The following is a 20,024-nucleotide window of genomic DNA, read 5'->3' on the forward strand; positions in this document are numbered from 1 at the left end:
TTTTTCAATTGCAGCGTAATACTTAGCACCCCATATTTCAGAACCATACAAGAGTAAAGGCATAATTTTGCCTTCAAAAATGGTACATGCTGTGAAAAAAGACACGCAACTATTTTTCCTGAATAAATTATGTAGATGCATAATGGCTTTCGACGCCTGAACAGCTAATTGCTTACATGCCATAGACCAGGACAATCTAGAGGAGAACATAAGACCTAAATATTTATAGTAAGTGACTACACTCAAGGGTGACGAACCAGGAAAACACTTTTCATGTTTTGCAACAATACCACCTTTTCTAAAAACTACAGCATGGGCTTTAATCAGATTTACTTCAAGCCTCCATTTTAAACAGTAACTCTTTAACACATTTAACTGTTTTGGCAAGCCATTTACAGAATAGGAAAAAATGACAACATCATCAGCAAAGAGAAGGAGCATAATGTCCATTATTTCTTGTGTTACCAATATCCCATGTTGGCAACAATTTTGCATCTCTGTGGCGAATTCATTTATGAAACATATTAACAACAGTGTGTATGGCAAGCTAGGGTTGTACTCACGCCCGATAGGGCTATACAGTAGAACGTCCACATCATAGCTTGTTACAAACAAATTGTCTCAAGGCTATCACTGGCGTTGATGTGGTTGTCAAATGACTTCAAATGTTCTGTAAATCAGTTCACCTGTCACTGCTGGACTAAGATTAAAGAAACCTCTGTGCAAATGTTGGAGTTGGTGTAAAGAAATATTTTTTTCATATTTCTTCCCACAATTAACAAAATAATGTTGATATTATTAAAAATGCCACAACATAATAGTAATGAATGTAATTTTATGGGATGTTTTATTCACAGAAACTTTCATAGTGAAAAAGGGTAACGAATGTAAATGTTTAAAGAGGCTTAACAGTGCATAAAAGAGGTTAAAACAGTCAAAACCAAAGTCTCTTCGTGCGATCTGTACAACGTGTACCAGCTTTTGGTAAGACGCGGCCGAGGAAGGATCCGGGAACTTCCGCTCTCCAGAAGGACGCTCTACCACTAGACCACGGAGGCGGTCTCCTACACCTAAGACGTTGGTGCTTATTATTTGTAACACTGGAACCATTTACATCAGCAAACTGACAACCGTGCACGCAGTAATTATATTTTTAAGCATAATCTAATTTATTGTTATCAAAGTACCATGATGTCATCACTGTCAAATTTCCTTGACTTAGCTGATCGTTGAGTGATTCTAAAATCTTTTTTTTTACAGAACTTTCAACCACGCCGAGTGATATTTCCGACCTGGAGGTTTTCTATTTTCAACCGACACCGAGGAGGAGCGTTTTATCCGTCAAAATGCAAGAAATACCAGAAAGAATAAGAATCGAGTGAAACAATACAGTAGTCGCGGTATAAAACTAATTTAATGGCAGTGGGCGAGAGAAAGACCACGTGCAGCATGAGACAACTGAAGTCATGACACGTAAGATTGAACACCCTTTCATCACCTGCCGTGGTTGCTCAGTGGGTTACAATACTAAACATGGTATTTCAGGCTGCGGGTCGATTAACGTAATGGAATTTTCAGGTGATGAAATGTGACTTTTAACCATTGAATGTGAGACGCATATTAAAAGATTGTGTACACAATTCAAATGTAAAACCTCTGAGCAGGTCTCGTTTGAAAGTAGTACCTCTCACAAGTTACGTTGAGATAGCAAAATATCAACAGTACTGCAGGCTAACGTGGCAATACGTTTATAGTGAGTGAGTGAGATGTGTTTAACGCCACTTTTAACAGTATTCCAGTTATATCGCGGTGCGTCAGTTTAATGTGGGGGTGGAAAGCCCGAAGTGATACAGGTCTCAGACGTTTACCACTTCGGTGAAACCCAGGAGCACGGGTATGGTGCTGACAAACCTAGAAACATAATCGGGGCGAACCGGGATTCAAACCCACAATCATTGGTTTCTTGGCTGCCCAAGAGGCGCAACTCTGCACAGCGAATAGCCCCGTGCCCCCTAATAAGTTTATAATAGCAGTTACCTCGAAATACGATAACCATTCGACACCATTCCGTACATGCAGTTCAGTAGTGTATCTTACTTGTGCATATCTTTATAGCAGAAGGTCCTGTGGAAAAGACGGTCTATCATGGAAGATAATCTTTACTGGCAAAACATCATTTGGAGATGCCAGAAATATAGTTATCACAAGACATTTGCAAGCAGATTAACCATCCTGGAGTGAAAACCCAATATGCAGATGATAGACGAATGTGGCAAGATAGTTTTTTTCTGGTTGATCTAAGTATATCAAATATAGGCTACAGGGTACAAACTAGATGAAAATTATCAGTTCTAGACCTTGTGGGGGTGGGGTGGGGGGGAGGGGGGTCAATGAACCAACCACAGACAAGAGTACAAGCATCGAGGCATATATACATACTAAAATACACTCGGGCAACAGATGGTATACGCCCATGTTTGGTGGTAGTTATGCGTGAAGATCCGGGATATAACAGGTCTTCAGCAATACATGCTTCCGTAAAAAGCGACTTTGCTGGGTCGTTAGGCTCACTGACGTAGTTGATGTATGTCATCTTATCCCAGTTGAGAAGATCGATGCTCGTGATGTCAATCACTGGACTGTCTGGTCCAGATTCGATTATGTACAGACCGCCGTCATATAGCTCATATATTGCTGAGTGCGGTGTTAAACAACAAATAATCAAAAGCTATACGTGAAACACAATTGTGTTTTGTGTTTTGGACCTTCAGCCTAATAACGTTTGTACTCTTTTGGTCAAATCGAATTTTCATGTATATACGTTATTTTGCACGGTCGGTTAGGTATACAATAGACGTCAACATTGTATAAGGTGAGGTGAGGTGAAATTGGGTTTAACGTCGCGTCCAAGATTATTGCACTTATATAGCGACGTGCATGCACGTGTGTGTGTGTGTGGCTGCTTGTACTGGTCCGGACTGATGCCGATTTATAGTGCTAGCTCACTGAGATACCATGCCGCAGTTTAACATGAATACCCCACTCAGACACAGCCGACCAGTCCTTGTTCACCAGTCCTTAATGCCGAGCGCCAGACAGGGTAACAACAAAGACCATCTTTAACGTCTTTTGATATGACGCGGCCGGGGATCGAACCGCGGACCTTCCGCTCTCCGGGCGGAGGCTCTACCACTAGACCACGGAGGCGGTCCCCAACACTGTATAAAATAACTACGTCTAAGAGTGCAGCAGTGCTGATATTCGAACAAGTACAGACATGTACAGACCTCATTGTTTACAATATCAACTGGGGTAACTCGGGTACTCAGGTCGGGTGGGTCCTTAGTAGGACTCGGGTACCCACAGGCCTATCTGGACCCGTGGTTAGTCACGTGATATATTGTTCGATGACAAAAATGATCTAAAACTCTATGGTTACACTGTCTACAAGTCGCTAATGTTCCCACATCTTTCTGACAATGCACCCATTCCTTCTGACTTTTATATGTTTGAATAAAGATAAAACTTCATGCAGTGAACTTCAGTGTATGCATGACTAGATCGTTTTACACGTGTATCTAAATACATTTTGCCAGGGCTACGGTCAAACGTTTGTACGGCCAGTTTGTACTTATCTATAAATATATACGAGTAACCGGGTAGGGTCCGGTAATAGGGTGGTGGGTACCCGGGTAGTAAATTTAGACTCGTCCCAGCCCTTATATCAACCAGTGGTTTGTTCGGCTCAGATCCGATTACCGTGACCTCTGTCATATAAAAGCTACCTTCGGCGTACAGATTCACCCAGCCTCTCATATCGCCTGTTACAGAAGGACACAGAGCAACGCTTGCAGCCCCTTAACACACTATCAACATCATCTACATCACTTAATGACACCAATTTACCTTTGACTTACAACAAATAATGTATTCTCCGCACCCTCAGGCTGTTTTGGCTTCGAGGTGTAGTGCTGAGATCATATCTGTTTGCCTACCTGCCTACTGAAGCGCGCTGACACAGAGTTCTGACGTAGGGATAATGACTTATATTTAAGACCAGGTGACCCCGGGTTAATGGTAAGACAGACGTTCAGTGACAACTTGTGTAAGACAAGGAGGGAAATGTTCGTAAAACAAGGTGTATATATATCTGCCCGTGTCTCCCTCCCGGATCTATACCATTGTGTTTTAAATGTACCCTGTCCTCGTAACGTTGATTTATCGGCTACGTCTACATGGTATTTTGTACTGCACGTGGGCCTGGTTATACTATCACGTGTTGTGTTATATTTGTAAATGAGGGTAATTACGTAATAGGTCCTCGTGCGTTGACTCTTACAGTACGTGCCTCCATGGCGATCGCGCGATGTCGTCCTCGTTCTACAACTGCGAAAAACACGACCCCCTATTTCTCCCTGTAAAACACTTCGATTATCCTCTGATGTCATACCTCGAGCATCCTCAATTATCATGTATTACATGACACACTCAACTCTAGTCTGAGTTTGATTCTGGCTAAATCAATAGAAATTAAAACTAAAAAAAAATAATTATTTCTTTTGAATTTGAAACTGCTGTTGATTTGATCATTCGGAATCATTCGTCATGTCGTTTAAAGCTTCCGGGTACTGAATTAAGTTTTCAAATCTCATGTTATTTGACAATTGAGAATGAAAATCAAGAGAATATCCTATTAGCCTGTTTTTAGACCATACACTGTGTTATCAAAAGTAATTATCACCTTGCACATGATGATGTTCATCTCACGTTTTCCCACGTGGATAAGCGAGAAGTGCACGTCAGAATCGGAGTGTCGTGCTGCAATTCTTTTATGGCAGACGTGTGTTATGCCACACAGCACGTGATTCATTACTGTGAGATGCGTTTAAACATCAGCTTCTTGTGGTGATAAATGGAGACAATTTTCACCTTCGTCCCCTCAATGACGGCGTGACCAGGTACAACAATCACAGCAGACGACACTCTCTGCCGGGTGACACTGTACGATCACGCGTGAATCATGCTAATGTCACAGTATGCCTGTGTTGTAATAATCATTTATTACTTCATTAGCATAATCGTGACAGCATATGTCGCGAGGCTGCGATGACATCAGGACAGAGGCCCCTTGTTTACTTTACATTTAGATGCTGAGGGTAGCACAGTAGTTGACGTGGTCGCATGGTTGCTATCTCACATACACATAACGTTACCAGACAGATCAGCTTCCCCAACCCGACCAGCGCTTATAATGACCGCAATGATATCATATTCTGTGGGGACGTATAACATAGGCGGAACCAGAGGACACAACCCAACCCCCCCCTACCTCCACCCACCCCACAACCCACCCACCCCACAACCCACCCTACCTCCACCCACCCACCCCACAACCCACCCTACCCCCACACAACCCACAACCCACCCACACACACATCTTTTGAAGACCAAATGTGGTATGTTGTAGGCAGTAAAATTGACTGAGAGAGGATTTTGATATTTTGGACTCGTTCCTTTTACAAATGCTGGAACGGACCCCTCCATTTGAAAATGTTGGATGCGCCCTTGTTTAATGATCGAGAACGAAAAGAAAAAGGAAAAAAGAAAAATGTGGGTGTTCAAAGATCAATACATCAAATACCAACTCTGAAATTAAGGGTGGGGTATGTTAACTCTAGTATTGTGAAATACAGTTCCATGTTTCGATTCTCCCGTGTCAATGTTTTAGTTCGGCACGTGACTTGCACAAGATGTAATTTATTCCACTTATCTAACCTGCCCTGGGGAGTGTTATCAGTGATTAGCGTGTGTTAATGTTCGCTGAAGTTGTCTACCGAAGATCTCAATCTGGCCGAAGGATATATTACAACTGCGGTTTTGTGGTTTAGTTTATCAGTCATCTGTGCCACACTACGGGGAGTTCTATAAACACATTTTGTTTTATTTCTGAACTGGAATTATAGCAACGGAAACATTACTTTAGTTGCACTCGTATGTTTCATTCATTCGCATGTCGGACCCGCTTTAAACCCAGTCGTCGCGTGTTAAATGTGTTTGTTTGTCTGTTTAACGCCGCACTAGTCCAGCTGTATGACGACGGTCTGTAAATAATCGAGTCTGGACCAGACAATCCAGTGATTGACATTATGAGCACTGATCAACATAATTTGGATACGATAACATGCATCATCCAAGTCTGAACACCCGATCCCGTTAATCGCCTCTTACGACAAGCATAGTCGCCTTTTACGGCAAACATGGGTTGTTGAAGACCTATTCTATCCCGGATCTTCATGGGTCAGTTGTCGCCGTGCAAGAAGCAGCTCACCGCCAACTCTGTTAGAAGCATCCCGAGCTCACCCTGGTGGTGACGGCCAGCCTAAATGACGATCTGCCGTCCTAACTCTGAAACTAACGGTGTTTAGTCATTACCCAATGGCGTGTGCATGCTTCAATCACTGGTTTTTCTGGTTCAGACAATTATTCACAGGCTTTCACCGGAGATAATGCTTGGATGAGATCAATCGAATAAGGACTCCTACACTGAAACTGCATCGCAATGTTTTGCAGATCATTGTGTGACGTCATCTGCTACAATCGAATGACATCCATAATCTCTATGCCTCTTAATTAAGCTGGATAGATTTGCTTTTTACATCGAGGACACTGAGTATTACCGTTTACAAACTGAAACATTTGGAAGAATAATTTTGGATTACAAACAGAATCCCACCCACGTGCATTTTGATATCAAACATGTCAACTCTTGTCGGCAAGCATCGGAGTTTAACACTTTCAGCGACTCGTGTTGATAAAGTTGATGTCAACAGACTTGGGTGAGATTTTCTTTATAAGTTCAGTACACCCAGGCAGAGTAGCACTGGGACTACTCAGGTAGTTAAATGTTCAACAGCCATTTTAGCCACCTGATCCACATCGCACAGAGAGGACTTATTCAGCGCCATCTGATACACATTACATACACATACAGGGACCCGTGAAGATTCGGGGTAGAATAGGTCTTCAGCAACCCATACTTGCCGTAAAAGGCGGCTATGCTTGTCGTAAAAGGCGACGGGATCGGGTGGTCAGGCTCGCTGACTTGGTTGATACATGTCATCGATCCCAATTGCGTGGATCGATGCTCATGATATCAATCACTGGATTGTCTGGTCCAGACTCGATTATTTACAGACCGGCGTCTTACAGCTGGAATATTGCTGAGTGCGACGTTAAACAACAAACCAACCAACATACCGAGGACTTATTCAGCGCCATCTGATACACATTACATACCGAGCACCCGGATCCCCTGAAAAACGTCGTGAACCTACAAAGCCTGTATGTAGTTAGTCTATGTGATGGCTACTACCGGGGTACTATCCATCACACGACTACACATCCCCCAACACGACTATCTCACATGATGAACACACATTCTTGATCATTCATGCTTCGTCATAGTATTTAGTGTCAGCTTCCCCGCAGTCTGGGAGTCTTAAGTCTCTTGGTCTGACTATCTAATAAAACTAAGGAAATCACACATTTCGTTTATGACATTTTACATATATCAATAAAGAAATTATCAAAAGTTGAGTCACGATAACTAGTAGCGTATTTACCTGTGATTCAGTCAGTGTGCACCTAGCGGGTCCAGCTAGAGCAGTCCTGTGACAGTTAATCCCGACTCGGATGGTGACAACAAACAGTCGTGACGGACACGATATGGAATGCAGGTGTTTTTCTGTAACACAGGCCGAGTTGTGTTCAAGCTGGATCCGACGTTTATATGGAGTTTATACCACTGCTCATGGTCCACCGGTTCCCTATCAGCGTCAGGACGAACGTTCGTCCTGCCCGAAGCTCGCTCTTGTACTGCAGAATCATGGTAACCTTAGACTGACGTTGTTTTTTTTGCAGACACTGTTGTGACTGTCCTACCGTCCATCAAGGAAAGTATTCAGAAGCCTGATTTCAATTTACTCGATATATAACTTAAAATGATGTATGTTCCTGGTCCTGTAAAATCGTATAGATGTTATTGTCTAATATCGACCCCCTGTTTGTTTCGAACTATCAGTTTGAGTTGGATTTTCCAGCAATATCACCGCGGGGGATGCCAGAAATTGGCTTCACACATTGTACTTATGTGGGGAATCGAACCCGGGCCTTGAGCGTGACTAACTAACGCTTTAATCACTCGGCTAATCCACCGCCCCCGAACTATCAGAACTCTTTAACTGTTCAATAGTCTTCAAATTAAGGAGGTATTAAATGTTCTATTGAATTAATGAAAGCTGAAGGGATAGATTTACCTCTAAACTAAGGGAAAGGTTTGTATTCCGTACACAATACAAGCGCTTTTGAAGATTCTGTAGTAAATATAGATAAAATGGCTCATTAATGTACGTTTTAAGTTTGACAGGGAAACCCCGGGACGCAACCCCGGGCGACAGGGGAAGAACGATCACTGTGACCTTGTGACGATACGCCATGCAATTCATTGTGCCAGTCCACGGTGTTGCAAAGTACGTGCAAACCTACAACCCACGTTCACATCACCCTACACCCCTGTATCACTTCACCCCACACCCCTGTATCACTTCACTCTTCACCCCTGTATCACTTCCCCCTTCACCCCTGTATCACTTCACCCTTCACCCCTGTATCACTTCACCCTACACCCCTGTATCACTTCACTCTTCACCCCTGTATCACTTCACCCTTCACCCCTGTATCACTTCACCCTACACCCCTGTATCACTTCACTCTTCACCCCTGTATCACTTCCCCCTTCACCCCTGTATCACTTCACCCTTCACCCCTGTATCACTTCACCCCACACCCCTGTATCACTTCACCCTTCACCCCTGTATCACTTCACCCCACACCCCTGTATCACTTCACCCCTGTATCACTTCACCCTACACCCCTGTATCACTTCACTCTTCACCCCTGTATCACTTCACCCTTCACCCCTGTATCACTTCACCCTACACCCCTGTATCACTTCACTCTTCACCCCTGTATCACTTCCCCCTTCACCCCTGTATCACTTCACCCTTCACCCCTGTATCACTTCACCCTACACCCCTGTATCACTTCACCCTTCACCCCTGTATCACTTCACCCCACACCCCTGTATCACTTCACCCCTGTATCACTTCACCCTACACCCCTGTATCACTTCACCCCTGTATCACTTCACCCTACACCCCTGTATCACTTCACTCTTCACCCCTGTATCACTTCACCCTTCACCCCTGTATCACTTCACCCTACACCCCTGTATCACTTCACCCTACACCCCTGTATCACTTCACCCCACACCCCTGTATCACTTCACCCCTGTATCACTTCACCCCACACCCCTGTATCACTTCACCCCACACCCCTGTATCACTTCACCCTACACCCCTGTATCACTTCACCCCACACCCCTGTATCACTTCACCCCTGTATCACTTCACCCCACACCCCTGTATCACTTCACCCCACACCCCTGTATCACTTCACCCTACACCCCTGTATCACTTCACCCTACACCCCTGTATCACTTCACCCCACACCCCTGTATCACTTCACCCCACACCCCTGTATCACTTCACCCCACACCCCTGTATCACTTCACCCTACACCCCTGTATCACTTCACCCCACACCCCTGTATCACTTCACCATACACCCTTGTATCACTTCACCCCACACCCCTGTATCACTTCACCATACACCCTTGTATCACTTCACCCTACACCCCTGTATCACTTCACCCTTCACCCCTGTATCACTTTACCCTACACCCCTGTATCACTTCACCCTTCACCCCTGTATCACCCCCACCATACACCCTTGTATCACTTCACCCGACACCCCTGTATCACTTCACCCTACACCCATGTATCACTTCACCCCACACCCCTGTATCACTTCAACATACACCTCTGTATCACTTCACCCCACACCCCTGTATCACTTCACCCTACACTCCTATATCACTTCACCCTACACCCCTGTATCACTTCAACATACACCCCTGTATCTCTTCACCCTACACGCCTGTATCACTTCAACATACACCCCTGTATCACTTCACCCTACACCCCTGTATCACTTCACCCCGCACCCCTGTATCACTTCACCCCACACCCCTGTATCACTTCACCCCTGTACCACTTCACCCTACATCCCTGTATCACTTCACTCTTCACCCCTGTATCACTTCACCCCTGTATCACTTCTCCCTACACCCCTGTATCACTTCACCCTACACCCCTGTATCACTTCACCCTACACCCCTGTATCACTTCACCCTAAAACCATGTATCACTTCACCCTACATTCCTGTATCACTTCAGCCTACACCCCTGTATCACTTCACCCTACACCCCTGTATCACTTTACCCTACATTCCTGTATCACTTCACCATGTATCACTTCACCCCTCACCCCTGTATCACTTCACCCTTCACCCCTGTATCACTTCACCCCACATCCCTGTATCACTTCACCCTACACCCCTGTATCACTTCACCCTACACCCCTGTATCACTTCACCCTACACCCCTGTATCATTTCACCCCACACCCCTGTATCACTTCACCCTACACCCCTGTATCACTTCACCCTACACCCCTGTATCACTTCACCCCACACCCCTGTATCACTTCACCCCTGTATCACTTCACCCCACACCCCTGTATCACTTCACCCCACACCCCTGTATCACTTCACCCTACACCCCTGTATCACTTCACCCCACACCCCTGTATCACTTCACCATACACCCTTGTATCACTTCACCCCACACCCCTGTATCACTTCACCATACACCCTTGTATCACTTCACCCTACACCCCTGTATCACTTCACACTGTATGCTTATTTAAATCTCTGGTTTCAAGGAAGAGCTTCTGTACACGAATTTAATACACTCGCCTTTCAAAAGGAAGAAGTTAATATTCACTGACAACGAAAGCGTGTACATTAATACCCCCTGTTTAAAAGGGAGCAGCAATTTCTCCCTTGCACAAATTTGAACATTTACTCTGCGGAAGATGATCACCTCTCAGAAAGATGGATGGTAAAACAGTTTCAAAAACTCTTTACAGTCCGTATGTAGACTTATATTTCACATACAGCCAGTCAACATAATTTGATCATTTGCAACGTTTAGAAGGAGGGTAATGTGTTTGTATTCTTGTCTGTATCAAGTCACCACGCAATAAACACACGATGCCAATATAACTCTCTTGAAGCAGCATCACGTTGCAGCAGCTATACAAGATAGTACTTCGCATCTCGGATGATCAAACATTTCCGCTCTTGGTCAACATAGTTTTAGTTTGAAAAGACATTTTAATCTACTCAATACATGTGCGTTCGTTTTAATACAATACAAAAACTGCGGCGTTAAACAACACATAAACAAATAAACAATAATCAGAAACTCGCACATCGTTTAGTTTAATATTCACCTGGGGAAATGTCATTTTGCATGTAATATCTTGATTTGATATTGTGATCAGCGCAAAAAGATCAGTGGAATGCAAAATGGCAGGTTCTGTGATTGGGTCGGAAAGTTTGTCGGAAATCAATCTCATTAAAATCAGATCTTAGTTCTCGCTATCGCTAAACTAAGATCTGAGGACATCCCATTACGGGTCACATCAGACCGACCTTTCACGAACTCTGACCGACCAATGGAATGGCTGACAAGAAATCGACATTAGCCAGCTTTCTCGTGCTTTACGGCACTAATTTCAAATTGGCGACAGTGCTTCGAAACATATTTTGACAAATTCTCGCTTAAAGATTTGAAACCTGAACAAAAGAACATTCTGGAAGGGCTAATATATGGTCTTGATTGCATGGATTCAGTCGTTAAGCCCGTATTTATCGCTCGGAATACCCCGTGTTAAAGTTTTCGAGGTTGCATGATTAGAAATCAGACTGTCACTTTCATGATCTGGTAAGCGACGCTCTGATTGGTCGGATGAAAGGACGTTCTTACGCGACCCCTAATGGGATGTCCTCAGAATATTGGTCGGAAATGAAACAAAAGTAGATGTTTCTTGATGCAATAATATGTTTTGTCTACTTGGCACGCGGGATCAGAAGTAATTATTGCAAAAAAGTGTTATTCTGCATTTTATAGAAACGCCTTGTAGATTACGGAAAGGATAATGGTGGCGAAAGAATCGGCAGTTTATTCAAAGGTCTTGCGGGTTCGTGTTTGAATCAACGACTATTAGTTTCGTGTGAGTAGACATGCTACTGCAAGGTCGGACCATAAATAGCTCATACATAATACCAAACTACTCCTGAAGAGGCGTAATATTTGAAGCAAATCAGATGAACCGTTATGACGACTTGGTGCCTATAGGGTGAAACACTCAGAAGACAGAAACAGTTTCCAAACGAAATAATTCTAGCCATTAGAAGAACTTCTATGACCAAATTTGATTGATGGATCATACCTCCCGTGTTTCTAGGGACATCATTAAGTAACAGAAACATGAAAGCTAGGTCCTTTGATTTAATCTATTTTCCGAATCACTTCCTCTGCCATTTATCCTTAAATATATGAAACAGTTGGGAAATAACGACAAAAGTACCAGTAAGTATTTAAGCTTAGTGTGGGTTATTTAGGGCGCAGCTCAAGAGCCTTCAAGTGGATCGCCACATATGCTACTTGACACTCTCCTTGCACTCCATAGACATCCCGTTCACCTTAACACTGTCAGACTCAATTTAGACGTCAGGTGGCGCTGTTAATATTGATGTAAATTGGACTTTTTATCCTCTTGTTGAAAATTACACATTCAAGACGCAATTCCGTTCTGTAGACGGGAACAAATACACAACTATTTAGTGTCTCTTTTTAGGTGTTTATGCTGTCCTATTTTCCTTCGTGGCGCTGACCTGGCTCTGGGAGTGACAGACGCGAGACAGTGTATACCATTTGTGAGCACCAATCATAGGAAACAACCCGTATGAATCTACACAAGCTTGGTTATCTTACGCTGTGGATCGAGGTAGCTGTCTGATTAATGAGCATCCATGTCTGTATACAAAATGGCTTCTCTTTTAGAGTCTTGTATCTGTCTTCTTCTGTAGAACTGAAGCTGGTCCGTTTGTACAGATGTATAACCCTTACTTTAATATGGAAGACTAAGCGTTGGTGCGTCCTCATGAAACGTCAGACACACACGGCTAGACCAAAAAACTACGGCGTTAAAGCATCAAAGTTTTAGAATAAATAATTATCAACGCGTCAGGAGTTTCTATGGAGCACACAACGCCCCCATTGTGACAAAGGATAGCAAGGTAACACACCTGAAACTATCGTAGCTATCGAGACATCAGAAGATGGCTTCAATTGACGATGCATCGATTTTGTTTGTGTGTTTGTTTGTTTGTTTGTTTGTTTGTTTGTTGATAAACGCCCCACTCAGAAATATTCCAGCTGTAAGACGCCGGTCTGTAAATAACCGAGTCTGGACCAGACAATCCAGTGATTGACATCATGAGCATCGATCCACACATTTGGGATACGATGACATGCATCAACCATGTCAGCGAGCATGACCACCCGATCTAAGTCGTCTATTACGACAAGCATAGTCACCTGTTAAAGCAAGCATGTGTTACTGAAGACCGATTCTGCCCCGGATATTCACGGGTCCGTTGCTTCGAGTGCGGGGTGGGCCAGTGGTCTAAGGCGCGGATATTCGCTTTGCGGTGTTGCGTCCCTTCTACCGTGGCAGGATCCGCTGACCGTAGGTTAGAATTATATCCGTGGTCGAAGGTTTAAAAACAATGGTACCCGTCTACGATATGATTCATTTTGAGTTATCAATCAATACACTTTATAGCCGTCTGTTTATAGTAGCCACCTCTATGGTACTTATATTAGCACGTACATCTAAATATTCAAATAGTCTTGGACGGCATACATAACAGTGTGATACATTTATGATTATTGAAGTGATGAAATAGCCATAAGCCACGCGTTATTCAACATACAGTCATTATCGTCGCACACAGAAGACGCCAGTGTTCGCGACATGTGAACAAGGTAACGTGGTCCTAATATGCCGTCATTGTCGTCGCCTAGAGAAGACGTAAGTGTTCCAGGCAACATAGCACTAGGAAGCGGTATATGCGTTATACATCATCGCCACCAGCCTGACCACTGAGAGCTGTATGGAGCTCCCAGCTATGAGAGATGTTTGGATATTGATCGACTCGTTTCTCACACCAACTACAAATGCGCATTAACTGTTAAATTACTGTAGTCGTAAGTCCCTCCTAGATACGCATGTGTACGAGAGACCAGTGTGTTATACGGCCTTCTGCTGAGTATAGTCGTGCCAGGGAGATTGCGAGATGTCTCTCTGTTCAACATGCGACCACACGTATCTCTGGGTGTTGGGGCTCGTCGTGGGGGCTTACTTCACTAAAGCATATGGACACTTACAACAGGAAGGAAGGGGGTGGCGGTGTGGCGGGTGTTAAACGGCCTACTGCTGAGTATAGTCGTGCCAGGGAGATTGCGAGATGTCCCTCTGTTCAACATGCGACCACACGTATCTCTGGGTGTTGGGGCTCGTCGTGGGGGCTTACTTCATTAAAGCATATGAACACTTACAACAGGAAGGAAGGGGGTGGCGGGTGTTATACTGCCTACTGCTGAGTATAGTCGTGCCATGGTGATTGCGAGATGTCTCTCTGTTCAACATGCGACCACACGTATCTCTGGGTGTTGGGGCTTGTAGTGGGGGCTTACTTCACTAAAGCATATGAACACTTACAACAGGAAGGAAGGGGGTGGCGGGTGTTAAACGGCCTACTGCTGAGTATAGTCGTGCCAGGGAGATTGCGAGATGTGTCTCTGTTCAACATGCGACCACACGTATCTCTGGGTGTTGGGGCTCGTCGGGGGGCTTACTTCACTAAAGCACATGAACACTTATAACAGGAAGGAAGGGGGTGGCATCGAGTCTATCATCCCTGTAGCGTCCTCGCCTCTGCGTCCGGTGGCTACTGAAGATTTGTTCCGAATCTTACATCATGGGTCTTACTAAGACAGGAAGAACAGGAAATTGCGAATCATTTTGTGTTTAGGTGTGTTCTTTGTGTGCCAACTATTCTTCAATTTGAACGGATGTAAATGTCAGACACAGATACACGTTGTCACGAAATCAATCAATATCTCAGACACACAAACTGTTGGGCACACAACCATTTCAACAGTCCTTCCTCTTCAAGCCTCAAAATACATCACACTACCATAATGAAGCTGGCCTGTACCCTGCATATTTAAACAATGACTGTGGTGTATATTTTATAAACTGAAAAACTGAACAATAATTAAGATGGGAATTTCATGGGTTTTTTGTGAACACAACGTTCACTACACACAGTTTTGAAATCTGCGGGACTCTCTGTTCTCTAAAACCATCCGTTGTAACAACCTCTAAAAATTGGATTCATCACAAATATTTTGACCTTTTACTAAATCACGTTTCGATTTTTTATACGTTAAATATCGGATGGTTACTCTGAGAATACAACTACAAACGTATCACAATTGTGATCACGGGCTTCGATGACTTATTAAATCATCAATTATCATTCCGAAACAACAGCACTTACCCTGGTCTAGTTTGGTAGATTTAAGTAAATAGGTAAAGCCGAGAGGTAGTGAACTTACCGACCTATTTTTAGTTCTCTCAAAATAGCCGGATAATACTGAGAAACATGAACAGAACCAACCACAGTCAAATGCAATACAAACACGTCCGACAGCCACCCGTGTCATTTTATTATCTATATTTTTTTATATCATTATTTCTTTTTTATTATTTATTTCTTTCTTTATTTTTTTGTTTTATTATTTATTTATTATCGCGACATTGCTAAGACAGTAATTGTATGCATGTCGTGTCGAAAAAGCTTTGAATTCTGTTTAACAACTCAAGTTTTTTTTAAACAAACTATGAACAAACATTAGGTGAAATAATATACAACTTAAAATAGTCGTGGCATGGCAGGTTAATCATAGTAATATGCAAGAATCGGGTGTTGTTTAACTTCTTTTGAGTGGTATATAACAGTGTACTGAGTATGGAAATGATGTCTTTCTCTCACGTCAGACTCGCCTCCGTGGTTGATGCATGTCATCGTATCCCAATTGCGTGGGGACCGCCTCCGTGGTCAAGTGATAGAGCGTCCGCCCGGAGAGCGGAAGGTCCGGGGTTCGATCCCCGGCCGCGTGATACCAAAAGACGTTAAAAGATGGTACTTGTTGTTACCCTATCTGGCGCTTGGCATTAAGGGGCTAAAACAAACACTGGTCGGCTCGGAGTCAGTATACTGAGTCTGAGTGGGGTATTCATGTTTAACTGCGGCATGGTCCCCACTAGTACAAGCAGCCATACACACACACGTGCATGCACGTCGCTATATAAGTGCAATAATCTTGGACGCGACGTTAAACACAATTTCACCTCACCTCTCACGCCAAAGACAAGATGTCCATGTCGTCACACAAAAAGTTACATTTGATGAAAAGTCAGTGTACAGTACTCGTACTACGCGGGCCAAAGACATAATAATGTAAATAGGGTAATGTCAGCAATACCATACGTATTTGACAGGACCATCCATTTCGAGATTTCCATTCCATATTTGTGTTGGAATACTGGGAACTAAACAATACGAACATGTATCATCATGATCAACTCTGTCAAAAATACCACCAGGAACGCCGAGAGACGGTGGCCTGTTTCTCAGAATATGGCGGACATTTGGCTCGTGTGTAACCCCTCTGTCGTCTATTGACGTCACGGGGGGATATTGATTTTCGTTATTTACAGCACGTTATTTGTCGGATCGAATGAGTAGCGTTATAAATAAGCACAGAAATATTTTTGCTTCATCATTATGTCATTCAGATATTTAGCAGTATTTTGCTCGCTAAGTTAACTTCCCCACTGACAATATGTTATTCCTCTTTAGTGTTCAAGCGGGATTCCTTGATTCTTATAAATACGTGTAATATAGTTGATATGTCACAATTTAAAAAAATCAAATATAATGGCATTACCACATGTATTATAAGTACTCTTTGTACGCTATAAGGGGGCGGTCGTGTAGCCTAGTGGTTAAAGCGTTCGCTCGTCACGCTGAAGACCCGGGTTCGATTCCCGACATGGGTACAATGTGTGAAGCCCATTGCTGGTATCCCCCGCCGTGATATTGCTGGAATATTGCTAACTGAGGCGGCGTAAAACCATACTCACTCAAGACCACAAGCATTGTTATTACGTAGTGCATGCAGCTGCAGCAATTTGTTTTTTTTAGATTGTCAAGTAGCTCGTATACACAACTCGTAAATAAACAAGCAGATCAACAAGATATCTTCATCTGCATTGCAACCATTAAGATCCTTAAAATATACTTTCAGCTGTCCAATGTTAATCATATCACCATCACATGTCTTTCACTAAAAGATTTATATATGCCTTTAAACAAAAAATATTTGTATTTTTGTTTCACTCAGTTTTTCAGTGATTTCTTCTTATTGGTAAGTTATTTGACGTTTGATAATTTCCATATACTATTTACTGGCAAGTAGATACACGTTGCGGTTTTCCTTACCTTCTTCTTGTCAGTAGGCCCGTTTTTGTTTGTGACATCTTTTTAGGGGCCGATTTATAGTCGGCATAAAACCATGGTTTGGATTTTTACAACCAAAAGTGATTTCCTTTTTTACAACAAAAAGTGATTTCAACTGCCGATACTTTTTCTACAAAGTAAGCTATAGACTGTTTCTTCGCTTTCTTGGTCATAGCATTCGTGGGTAAGTGTTTACAGACATCATCAACACATTTCTCATCAATATGCCGGCCTTTTCAGCAACCCATCTACACCCTGTTAGCAATGAGCAGTCTATGGTCGTTTCGCAGTTCAGCTTATTACGCTTAAATGAAACACTTACAGCAGAGTGCACGCCTGAAAAAATATCATAATCGAAAATATCTATATACTTGCGGGGAAAAGTAACTGTGGTGTAATAAATGTGATTGAAAATACATTATAATGTTTAGACATTCGTCTGATCAATATTTTATCATTACAATTCACTGACAAAAGCCATAACTGGTAACAGAAGACAGAGCCACGCACCCCAAAAGAGGGGTGGTCTAACAACTCAATTAACAATGTCAATGTGACAAACATTTGCGTTGATACGGGAAGTGCAGCGTTGAAGCCCAAGGGGATGTTTGTTCTAAATGTCAACAAATATTGGCCCAACTGTGTTAGCGTTACCGGCTAGTTCTGGTCCTATCGTAGGCGTCACTCCATCTCATCCCAGACATGTACCATGAGGGACAGCCGGCCATGGCAGTACAGCAGTGGCATGCTACCTCAAAAAGTCTGTTACAACACGTGCAACAATGTGGGCGGGCATTATCCTGCATTTGCAAACTTAAGAAGATGATCTCGAACGATGTCCCGCCATCTAAATTGTCAAATATAACAATGATGAGTTGCGTTCTCCCATGAGTTGTGATGCCTACCATGCCATTACACTCTACCCCAAAATGATGACGTTGAGTAACACAAGCACGACCATCAGAGCTGTCCAGATGAAACCTGAAGTCATCTGTGAACAGTACATTGTCCTAGTCTTGTTTTCTGAACCTCAGATGCTGTCTACACCAAGTGAGGCATGCCAGACAGGACGTGGAACATACTTGCAGTTATCGCTTGACATGGGGACCGGATACTTTGCTTTCTCAATCGGTTGCGTGCGGTTCTGCCACTAATTGGTCTCAACCCAGGTATTGTCCGAGGTGTTGATGTGGCAGTTTGGTATCGATTCCGTAGATGCACCAACCTAATATGGTTGTCTCGTCGACGTGACGTCACATGTGGTCGACCGTCCCGGCAAGTCATGATCGTTGTTCTGCTGTAGATAAGTCCCCAAAAATATGATATTGCGTTTTGATGAACATAAAAAGGTTGCCACACATTTTGCACCAGTCCTGATGCAGCATACCCATGGCGCGTAGACGTTGATTTTCAGCAAGCCGTGGTGATGCGTAAGCGTTATTTACGGTTAAACAAAAGTGGTTTTATGAGCACCTGATAGCTGAACGACCATTGTGGGTTGTTCACATTAAAAACCATGTGTGTGACTCTCATGCTCCCAACAAACATGCAAATTGTGAATCACGACCTTAAAGTCGAGGAGATGTCTGCATGAAATTGGATTGAAAGATTCATCATTTAATTTCAAAATGAATTTACTTATATTGAACTTATATGAAGCACAGTAACTTAAAAACAAACCTTCTTTCCAATTTCTAACAGTTCATAGCCCCACAAGTAAACACAGGAGTCCATTGACCTCAGATTAGTGTTACATATGTCCTTCCTTATATGAGACCTGCGCATGCGTGTGTGTGTTTTATAAGTAGGCGTGAGACTCAAATATATTATCAGTCTGTCTGTCTTGATTGAGACAAGATCATAATAGTTGTTTGTTAGCCGCACTATATTCGAGTTATATGACGCCGGTCTGTAAATACAGACAGAAATACATAAGGTCCCTTCTAAACCCATTCTAGGGCCCCGGGTACGTCATGACCTTGGTTGATGTTATTGACCAAATAAAGCAATAGTCTAAAAGTACGGGAAATAGGTTACGAGAACTTCCCCAGAACAATTATATCACATAGGCTTACAGTCTTTGTCAAACATGTTTGGCTCGTAAGCTGACATTGTGACAGTTTGTTTGTTTGTTTGTTGTTTAACGCAGCACACATCAATATTCCAGCTATATGACGGCGGTTGTAAATAATCGAATGTCGACCAGTGATGGACATAACGAGCATCGGTCGATCTACGCAAATGGGATACGATAACATGCATCAACAAAGTCAGCGAGCCAGACCACCCGGTCCCGTTACAAGCATAGCCGCCCCTTACGACACGCATGGGCTGCTGAAGACA

The 20,024-nt window shown here is 43.2% G+C and overlaps 1 protein-coding gene across 1 annotated transcript in view; it reads right to left on the reverse strand.

Moving 5' to 3' along the window:
- Positions 1–7,760, reverse strand: part of LOC139473764 (beta-3 adrenergic receptor-like) — a 63,189-nt gene extending 55,429 nt beyond the window's left edge. Inside the window, exon 1 of the mRNA XM_071256518.1 lies at positions 7,623–7,760. The gene's annotated coding sequence lies outside the window, so the exon portion shown is untranslated. The remainder of the gene's footprint in view (positions 1–7,622) is intronic.
- Positions 7,761–20,024: the final 12,264 nt, after the last annotated feature.

The sequence above is a fragment of the Haliotis cracherodii genome, unplaced genomic scaffold (assembly GCF_022045235.1).
Source record: "Haliotis cracherodii isolate W230 unplaced genomic scaffold, xgHalCrac1.p SCAF_1, whole genome shotgun sequence".
Classification (NCBI taxonomy): Eukaryota; Metazoa; Mollusca; class Gastropoda; order Lepetellida; family Haliotidae; genus Haliotis; species Haliotis cracherodii.